The sequence below is a fragment of the Gossypium hirsutum genome, chromosome D01, assembly GCF_007990345.1.
Source record: "Gossypium hirsutum isolate 1008001.06 chromosome D01, Gossypium_hirsutum_v2.1, whole genome shotgun sequence".
Taxonomy (NCBI): Eukaryota; Viridiplantae; Streptophyta; class Magnoliopsida; order Malvales; family Malvaceae; genus Gossypium; species Gossypium hirsutum.
In genome coordinates, this window is record NC_053437.1 from 26387315 (window position 1) to 26397747 (window position 10433).

The 10433-nt window shown below is 32.2% G+C and overlaps 1 long non-coding RNA gene across 2 annotated transcripts; it reads right to left on the reverse strand.

Annotated features, from left to right (window-relative positions):
- Positions 1-3908: 3908 nt before the first annotated feature.
- LOC121213633 (uncharacterized) lies at positions 3909-6799 on the reverse strand. Of its 2 annotated transcripts, none has more exons than XR_005908996.1 (3): positions 6595-6799; positions 6385-6480; positions 3909-5521 (listed from the first exon to the last, which is right to left on the reverse strand). It is a non-coding gene; the product is annotated as an uncharacterized lncRNA (long non-coding RNA). The 2 variants fall into 2 exon arrangements; XR_005908997.1 differs by having other exon boundaries at positions 3909-5549.
- Positions 6800-10433: the final 3634 nt, after the last annotated feature.

The window sequence follows — 10433 nt, forward strand, 5'->3', positions numbered from 1 at the left end:
TTTTGGTATTATTTGGTAAACTTTGAATAGGTTAATGTGATGGTAAATGTATAGCTTGATGTCTAAGAAATTTTAGGTGAATTGGCTTGTGTTTGAAGGTATTTAGGCACACATGGTCTATGACACGATCTACCACACGGCAATGTAACCCCTATTTTTAGTTTTTACCATATTTTTCTGTTTTGTTTCAGATTAGTCTATACTTGTTTCTAAATTGATTTTAGGTTTCATAGGCTCAATTTAAGTCTCGTTTTTGAATGTATGCTATGAATGATGATTGTTTAATAATTTATGATGTTTAAATTAATCTTTGAATTCTATCACTGCATTGTCAATCTTGTTAACTATCGTAATATCTTGTAACCTTAATCCAGCAACGAAGACGGGTTAGGGGTGTTACATTTCAACCAATCGATCTTCTTCGCTATTCTCATACCACGATCTGCTCCGAGAGTAGGCTTGAATCAGTTGAACCAAAACATAGAGCTAGAAAAGGTTTTCTTTTTGGGGTGAAAATTGAAATTTTCTCTCCTTTAATAGAAACCAGTACAAAAACCAAATTTAAACCAAAATCCGTAAAGACCATATTTATAGCAAAATACTCCTAAATAAAAGTAAAATCATAAATAGGTAATAAACAGTGTAAATGAAGTCGTGTGGCCACCAATGAGTCCTTCACCACACTGATCCGCCTATATCTGGGGATTACCTGTACAGATTAAACAAAAGGGGTGAGTTTACGTAAACTCAGTGTGTAATCCCCATACAAATGAACAGAGAGTAAACAGATAATCGCAGTATGGGATTGAGCCTTTTTTAGTATTAGTATCAGTATAGTTTGGGCCTTAGCCTATCTCAGTACAAAAACAGTCATTAAGTAAGGCTTTAGCCCATCACAGTATTAGTAGTAGTAATAGATATGTAGTCACAAAAATCCTACCCATCCAACCTCTACACACCATCTCCGTCCAACCCTACACTTCATGTGGGGATATAATCAACCCACCCACCCCTACACTCCAAGGTAGTACCAGAAGCGACACAAAACAGTAATTTGCAGCTGAGCTGCCAGTATGTTAGACTTAAGAGCCTTTCAGTACACTTCCTCCAAATATAATAATCCCCCAACCCAACCCAATGCAATGCAATGCAATATACAGATATGACATGCTATAACATAATATCATGCATGTAAACAGGGCATACAGTATCAAATCAGTGGGACATCATCAGGCTTAATCATATCAATCATATAGTCATTTCGGTCAATTAGGGGTCTAGGTAAACTTACCGACCCTACAGTAGGTCCACAGTCGACTAGGGCGACCCGTGCAACCTTAGCAATAAAATAGTGAAAATGGGCCTACAAGTTCATGATGTTCGCTAGTGTGGGCCCATACACCCGTGTGGCCCACATGACCCAGATTGGCCTTGGCCTCGTGATCCATTTTAATGTAACCCGTTCTAGTTAATTATTCATATGAGTTTCCACTATTTACTTATATGATCCTTCAAAGCTGTCTACTTGAGTCACTATTACAAAATTATTTTTATCTTATGCTATAGAATTATAAATTAAGATCTGCAAATTTTTCATAAAACTAGACTCACATATATACTTACCATAAAATTTTCAGAATTTTTGGTTTAGCCAATAAGTACAGTTTATTCTTTAAAGTTTCACCTATTCTACTATCTGACATTTTTGACCTTTCTGTACTAAAAATTAATTATCTTCTTGTACAAAATTTGGATGATGTTCCTGTTTATTTCTTTTGAAAATATAATCATTCAGGATTTTAAACATATAAATTATAACCCAAAATTATTTTTCTCAAATTTTTGATAATTTTCCAAAGTCAGGACATGGGATTTCGAAATCATTCTGACCCTGTCTCACTAAAATTCAAATATCTCATAATATGAAATTATTTTGCTTACTTCGTCTCTTCTATGAGAAACTCAACTCAAATATATTTAATCCCATATTTTTTTCATCCTCTAATTAGTTTTTCACAATTTATGGTGATTTTTCAAATGTAGCCTACTGTTGCTGTCCAAACAGCAAGCAATTTTTGCTTTTTGTCGAATCCTTATTTTTGTGTTTTGGGTACACACCTGGCTTGAACTTGGGACCTCCCAAACACACCCAGAACATATAACCACTAAAGTAGACAAATATTTGTGTCACAGATTCACAATACCCAAAATTAAAATTTTGGGGTGTTACATTTTGGGCCTCTCTTACATTGGGTCCAATTACGAGTACTTCCTAGGCCTTTTTGACCCAGTACTTTGTAATGTGATCCAACCCGATTAAAATTTTATATTTCCCAAAGGAAACTTTAATATTTAAATATTAAATAATTTTCTCATCCTAATTTTACTCTAGAAAATTTTGACGATTTTACCTTCGATAAAATTTCGAGAAAATTTGTTCAACATGTCACAACTCAACATTTTAACTATGACCAAATGGTTTGTTTTCATTTTCAAGCTTCAAAATAGTCTGAAAAAACCACAATCATTCCTGAATGTTTCCCAATTCTCTTTTCCGTTCATTTTTATTCAAACATGCAATTCATTTCTAGTTTCAATGAGCTAGCGGAGGGAATGATTGGACATATGAAGTTGAGGCTTAAATTGTTTATAATTAAGTTTCGACTTTTCACCTATTAATTATAAACTCATTTAGTTATGAAGTCATTCCACTCTAGTATCGTGACTGAGCTCTCCCCAACGCCATACCATTGGGAAAGAAACTACTTAATGTTCGTCTAATGACCTTGTCATTAGTGTGTTACCTTCATAGGATATCCTTAATCTCTTTGAGATAATATCCATTCTCCCAATATGATCATATTTTATCTCATGGTAACCATTACATCTTCCTTCATGAAAAGTCACTCACTATCAAATAGTTATCAAGTCATCTATCACAAAGACAGATAACCCATGGACACATTTACTTTTCATTAACCATGTAATGCCAATGAGAAGATATAATTTACTCATGTTTTCGGCTATGAATGACACTGTTTTGAATGATGCTACGTACTACAGAAGTCGTACACCCAACGCATCAGCTTTCGGTTCCTTACCTATTTGAACTCAAGCTTTTACTTACATCAAAATGTACGAGTCATGCATACATAGTTTGCCATCCACTCAGGATTTATGTATGTCACAAGTGAATAAATCCATAAATGGATTCAAGATTTGTTCTACTTGTGTCCTATTCGATGTACTGCCAGTCCAGTCAGTAACATCTATGTCTCTATCTTTTAGGAGTCATCCGCTCCGATGCCCAAGACAAGGCATCTCCCAAATTGGACTTGATAGATGACATATTAGTCTTTCAATTGGTTTGCTTATTTTCGATTAGACTAAGGACATTTTTAGGTTCATCTATTAATACAAGCTGTGTTTCTATACAACAAACCAACCACGTAATACCGCTTAGTATTAGTTAAACATTTAGACAACCAATGAGAAACATGTGAGGAAAATAATACAAAGTATATTAATTTAATTCATGAATGCTTTTATTAATCAATCTGTTCAGAAAAATTACAAGTGTACTTAGATGAAAATAATACACTCAAGGCACCAGATCCAACATATTTACATTGTGGAAGAACAACATCCTTAAGCACACTTAAGGTGCCATCTTTCATAAGTCTAGTGATTCTTTCTTGGTTAATATGATCAAGTCTCGAACGTTAAAGGTATGCCTCATTAGAGTGAGAAATTTTAAGTCTTTTATTTAAAATTTTAGTTTTAAGCATTGTGTACATCTTTGGTTTGATAAAATAGAGATTATTTGACATCCATCCATTACAAATAAGTTTACAATTTCTAAATATTGCATTATTATTATTAAAAGTCACGGTCAAGCCATCTTTATATAAACATGCAATATAAATCAAATTTATTTTCAAACTTGGTACATAGGAAATGTCTTTCAAAATAATCTTCCTAAAATTATCAAACTAAAGATGTACATCTCCCACTACTTCAACTGCCACACTTGTCTCATTTTCGGTCTGTAACGATAGGCTCTTATCTCTAAGATCTTTCATCTCTTTGAACCCCTATAGAGAAACACACACATGATTAGTAGCTCCAAAATTAGTGACCCAGTGGTCTATTGAATCTTCCACTAAGCAAGCTAGTACCTAAAGTGTTTCATATCTTTGCCCTTAGTGGCTAGGTAATCCTTCCACTTTTTGCAATTTGCCTTGAAGTGCCCTATCTTGCCGCAGAAGAAATATTTAGACTTGGATAAGTTTTTAGGATTCTTGGTTCTCTTCCTTTCCACTTTAGGTGGCCCAAAAAACTTAGCAATGTTTCTTTTAGTGTGCTTTCCCTTCCCTTTAGAGGAAGAACCAACAATTAAGTTTGTTTTTGCTTTTCAGACTGGTTGACCGCCATTCAACACTAACTCATAGGATTATAATTCCTTCATGAGTTTTGTAAGCGTTAGATTCTTGTTCCTAAGGTTATATGCAGCTCGAAAGCCTACAAAGTCCTTGGATAAGCTTTTGAACATCATCTCTATTTTCTTGTTTTGGTCCATATTGGCCTCATTATCCATAACCTCAACAAATTATCCCATAAGAGTAATGATATGGTCTTTGACCGGAGTGCCAAGCTTTTGCTGGGCATTCATCAAACTAGTTATAGCTAACTGTCAAGCCAAGGCCGTTTCGCCTCCCAACATGTCCTCTAGTTTGTCTAGAATCGCCTCCCAAACCGGTCCGACTGTATGAACCTGGTATAAGACTATTACATTTGGTGCCAAACCGGTTTTGGCTAGACATTCTATAATTCAATCATTTATATATAGTGTATTAACTTATTTAACTAAAAAATTATTAATATAAACATCCAGGGTTATTAATGGATGTTCGTTTGCATTTGGAAATGATTTAAAAATTATTTTTACTCAAAACATGGGCAAAATATCGATACTTAGACAAAAGGTATCGATATTTTATGAAAGGTATCTATTCCACTACACAAAATCGATACCAAAATAACTAGGCTTATATCGATACCCACCTCAAAAACGAAACCAAAATTGCTCTTTGTTTCTCAAAAAATTAATTTTAGGGTCCTCAAGTATCGATACCTTGGGTTATGATGACACAAAAATAGTTGGAAAAATTACTAAAAGCCTCTTGCACTAATTCAAAACATTCAAACACTTCCAAACCAATTCAATTACTCTTAAACTCATTAAAATTCACCACAAAATCTATATAATAACATCATATATTCATGCATATGTTAAGCTATTATAAATTCCTTTCAAAAGCTAACAAAATATGCCATTAGATCACCAAAATAATAAGGTTTCAAAAGTTTGCATTTTAGTTCATCTAACATTCACCTATACCAAGAACCTATGTACATGCCATACTAACCCCAAAATTCATACATACAACCTTGCCTCTTGGAATGGTGATGAGATGGGATGCACACGACCTCGATATTATCCCAATAGGATCTACTACACCTACGCATTATAGAATTACGCGGTAAGCCTGTAAAGACTTAGTAAGTACTTTAATATTTTTTTTAAAAAATTTACTATTAATAATAATATAAAATAAAATTTTATTCATTTTGTAGACATATAAATCTCATCAAATTAGTCCCTAAAGTTTAATATATATATATTTAAAATCACACTTACCATTACTTACCGTTACCAATTAATTAATAATAGCTGAATTACGACACTGTAACCCAATGTAGACTAGCTGAACACTTAGGATATACGGAAATAAATCGATAATGCATTGTTAATGCATATCATATATCACTAAGCACAAAGTGTAAATAACGATAAGTACCAAAGTGCAAATTTTTACAACGATAAGCACCGAAGTGCGGAATAATACGATAAGCGCGCTAATTTTTCCTTAATGGCATGCCATCAATATACCAATAGTTCGGAACTCGTCTACATAGGATTTTGTTATTATTAAATCTTTTTATTCATTCACTTGATAGAAAATAATAGAACTTTATATTTTTCACGATTTAGTCCTTATCACAATAATAATAGTAAAACTTGTAAATTCTCTTCATTTTTACCACATACAACACTATAAAATTTACATCACTTCATTTAAACTCACTTTCCATATATTTATAATATCATAGCATATTTTAACTTCTTTCAATTTAGTGTTTTTTCATTATCACCACAGTACATCATATAATGGTACACTAAAGTCAAAATTCATAACATTTACATTACTTACCCCTACTAAATACTTATTATGATATCATTAATTTAGTAATTAAACTACTTAATTAACATAATTATTTAATTAACATAACTTAAACAAAATTACTACTTGAAGTACTTACAACCAAAATTTGGATTATGAGTTTTTCTTCTCTTCTACTCCTTGGTCACTTCTTTTCCTTTCCCTTCACGTTTGTCCTCAAACTTCTTCTATTTTTCTTCAATTTCATAACAACATATAACATATATAAGTTAAAACTAAAATCAAATAACTTTTCTATGCTAGATTATGAAAATAAACATGTATGTTATGAGAATTCCATCATTCTTACCTTAACTTTTTGAAAACCCAAAACTCTAACTCATGTATTTCTCTCTTTTAACCTATCTATGGAAGTTTCCTCATGAAATAAAGTTGCTCACTAGTCTTCTTTTTAACTTTTACCAAAGAAATTTCTATAAAAAATGAAGGTTTGAAGCTTGGATGGTTCAACAATGGAGGAAGGACATGAAAGGAAATAAAAGAAAAGTTGGATGGATTTGGTGGGGGGTGGGTGATGGTTTGGTAAGTTGGGAAAAGATGATATCTTTCATCTTTTCTTCACTTTTCTACACATTTCCACTAAAAATATCTCACTTTTTTTTATTAAATGGTCAATTTGCTAATAAGTCCTCAAGCTATCCATCTTTACACTTTTACCTATAATCATTACACCTTAAAATATCTGCTTGGCTATTTACCATTTTATCCTAACTCATCTTTTATAATTCCTAGGATGCCTCACACTTCATTTTGGTTAAGTTTCTTTTTAATCATTCTTTCCTTTCTACTACCACTATTTATCTCTCAACTTTCTAAATTCCTATTTACACCACAATAATTTTTATACTCTTTCAATTTAGTCTAAGCTTCTATTTAAATATTTTCTATCTCAAAAATATTTTTTATCTCCTATTGAGTCTAAATACTTCCTAATTTAATACTAAAAATCCCTATTTAGTAAATTTCAAAATTTCTCTACTATTTCCTGACCCGGTTCATCAATGTACCTAGCTCCAAATCAAAACGTAGTCGTTACATTGATAATCTTACAACTCTCTAGTTTCTTATAAAGGGTGTTGGTCACGCTTGCTAGAATATAGCAACGAGTTATCTCATTAGACTCCTCCCAGCGTTTTCTAGCCTAAGATTGATTGGCTGAAAGACATTTATTATCAATGATTGTTTTTAGTTTCTCACATCTTAGGAAAATCATGAGGTTCCTTTTTCATTCCTTATAGTTATTTTCATTCAGTTTGTTCTTAGTGAATATATATAATAACGGAGTAGGTGTCATTTTTGAACTGAAAATAAAATATCCATTCATTAATATATTTGTATTAAACAAATATTTTGAAAATATTTTGCAACTTACGATATGCATTAAGATGATTCATGTATCTTACATTAAACCTTGAAAACATTTGTAGGCCATTGCAATTATAATTCCTACACCCATTGAATCAAGTCACCGTGGGGGTAGTCTTGATCAACTAGTAAGAACATAGATTTCCATACAATTAGTACATGAACTTAATTCCTTAGGCATTCACATGTACTAATAATCGTTTAATATTTGGCCATCATTCTAACTTAAGTAGAGCTTCGTGGGAAGTTACTTAACTACAAGATCTTAGTGCACCACAAATGAATAATCATGGGAGAATCTCACTGAGTGACATGCTGTGACTAGTTATCCTCTTTCAAGAAAAACTTCTTATTATATTGCATGACAATACCTACAACAAGGCTGACCAACTATCATATGATTACAAGATAATTGTTCTTACTTTCCCCTCAGTGAGATTCACATGGCAATCCTACCGAAGGATAGGTAAGTTTCCATGCCATCACAATAGACCATTGATGAAGGTCGTAAGTCTTGGTTAGAGACCTTCTCCCACTCAATCTTTTAAAAATATGCAAGGTTTTTAATGTTCGGTTTCAAACATGAATGATTAATAAATTCATGACTAGTACATGTGACATTCTTTCCCAAAACTATATGGCATGCTTATCATACATATGCATGAACATACATTCACAATCAAATAAATATCATCATACTATCACAAATAAAAGCATATAATTAAATTATCCTAACCAACAAAAGTTTTCATGATTTCATCCTATAAAAATAATAAAATTAGAAAACTCAACCCAAATCATACTTTTGGATTTCTATTTTGCCACCATATACTTCTGTTGTTGATGTCCAAAGAACCAACAAAAAATTTTACCAAGGTAAGTGCACCTATCAATTAATAATAGAGTTACGATGAGCAAAGATATTGTTCTCACGAAGACTAAAAGTACTAGTAATTACCGTCTTTCTATTATTTAACTGAAAAATTCGGGTGATTAATTAAAAACTAAAATTAACTAAATTAATTGCTAGTGAACACGACAAAAAAAATTTGGAAAATAACCAAATAATAACCAAGAAGCGAAACAATACCCAAGAAAGAATTCACCTAGATTTTGTGACACCCCTAATTTGACCCTAGTCGGGAAGTGGTTTCGGGACCGCTAAATCGAGTTGCAGAAATAATTGAATATAATACTTTATGTCTAAAATATGTGATCATGCATGTGTGAAATTTGAATGCTTTGATTTTTGTCAATTTGAATGTGTTTCTAAATAAAAAGGACTTATGTGAGAAGCTTTGAATATATGTGTGGCTTATTTTAAGTGATTAATTATTGAATGATGCAAATAAGTGGGTTTGCATGCCAATTTGCCACTTTTAATGCTAGTGGCCAGCCAAGCTTATAAGTATGGGCATTATATGCATGGGCTAATATTATTATATTCACTGGTGGTGAGAAATATGTAATAAAAAAATGTATTAGATGAATTAAAGATGAATAAAAGAGTATGGGTAATAAAAATAATGTGTTAGTGGGAGGAGAAACCAAAGTTGGTTTATTCCTCCATTGCCGTAGCTAGGAAAGGGTGGAGAAGAAATTTCCTTTTGTTGTTAAAATTTTCAGCTAAGGAGATTGCTAGATCAAGGTATGTACAATGCTACTCTTGGAAATTCATGCATAAATTGAATGGTTAGTTTGAATTCTACCTATTTCATGGCTCAAATTTTTGTTATTTTGGAAGATTGAAATTCGGCCAAGGAGCTTGAAATTCTTAGTAGTTGTTTTGATGTCATTAGCATGGAAATTTATGTTGGATGTGTTGAATTTGCTAGTTGTTTTGGCTTGGAAGTTAAGGTTTAGTGTTTGATTATGTGATTGCCGAATGTGTGGATAGTTGAAGGAAAATTTGTTAAAATGCTTAGTAAATGGATATTTGGTTAATATTGTGTATATTAATTACTTAAAATATAAACTTTAAATGAGTACTAAAGGTTGTATATAAATTCGGCCTTGGGAGAAATGTTAGTATAAAAATGCTTGAAAGTTAAATAGGTGATTGCTTTAATGACCAAATGTGCCAAAGAATAATGCATGATCTAGTTGACCAATATGTGTTAAGGGAACATGAATAAATATATTTCGATGAGCTATACATTCGGTTATAGTATGAAATGCGATGTTAATACATAGTTGCTAGTATGAATATGTGTGCTGGCCGAATTTGAACTTGAATAATGATTTGAGCACGATGTATTGTATTGAGAATAGGCTTAAGTGAAATTGTGATGAAATTGATTGGTGATATACATGGTTAAATAATATGTAATGCATTAGTTAGTAAAATGTATGCCATTTATGTGTGGTATTAAGTATATAATCGGCCTAAACATAGACATGCATATTCGGCCATAGGAAGAAGATTGGTGTTGCATGTATTCGGTTAGAGGCAAGCATATTGATGCTTTTGTCTTGGCTTAGAAAATTCGGCCAAGGGGGAATATTAGCTAAAATGTTGAGTTTGATTCATGATTCCATATATATATGTGACTCTAATGCCTAAAGTATATATGGGCTAAGTACCTTGAGGTTTTCTTTTGATGTTCGAATGAATTGTATTAAATTGCTTGATGTGGTTAAAAATGCATATGACCATTGTGTAGTTGAGCTAGAAGGTGCCCATATGACCAATCAAACTCCTTGTCATATTCGGCCATAAGCTAGCATAATGAGACTTTAATAAGTTAAATTTGTTTGAATTAG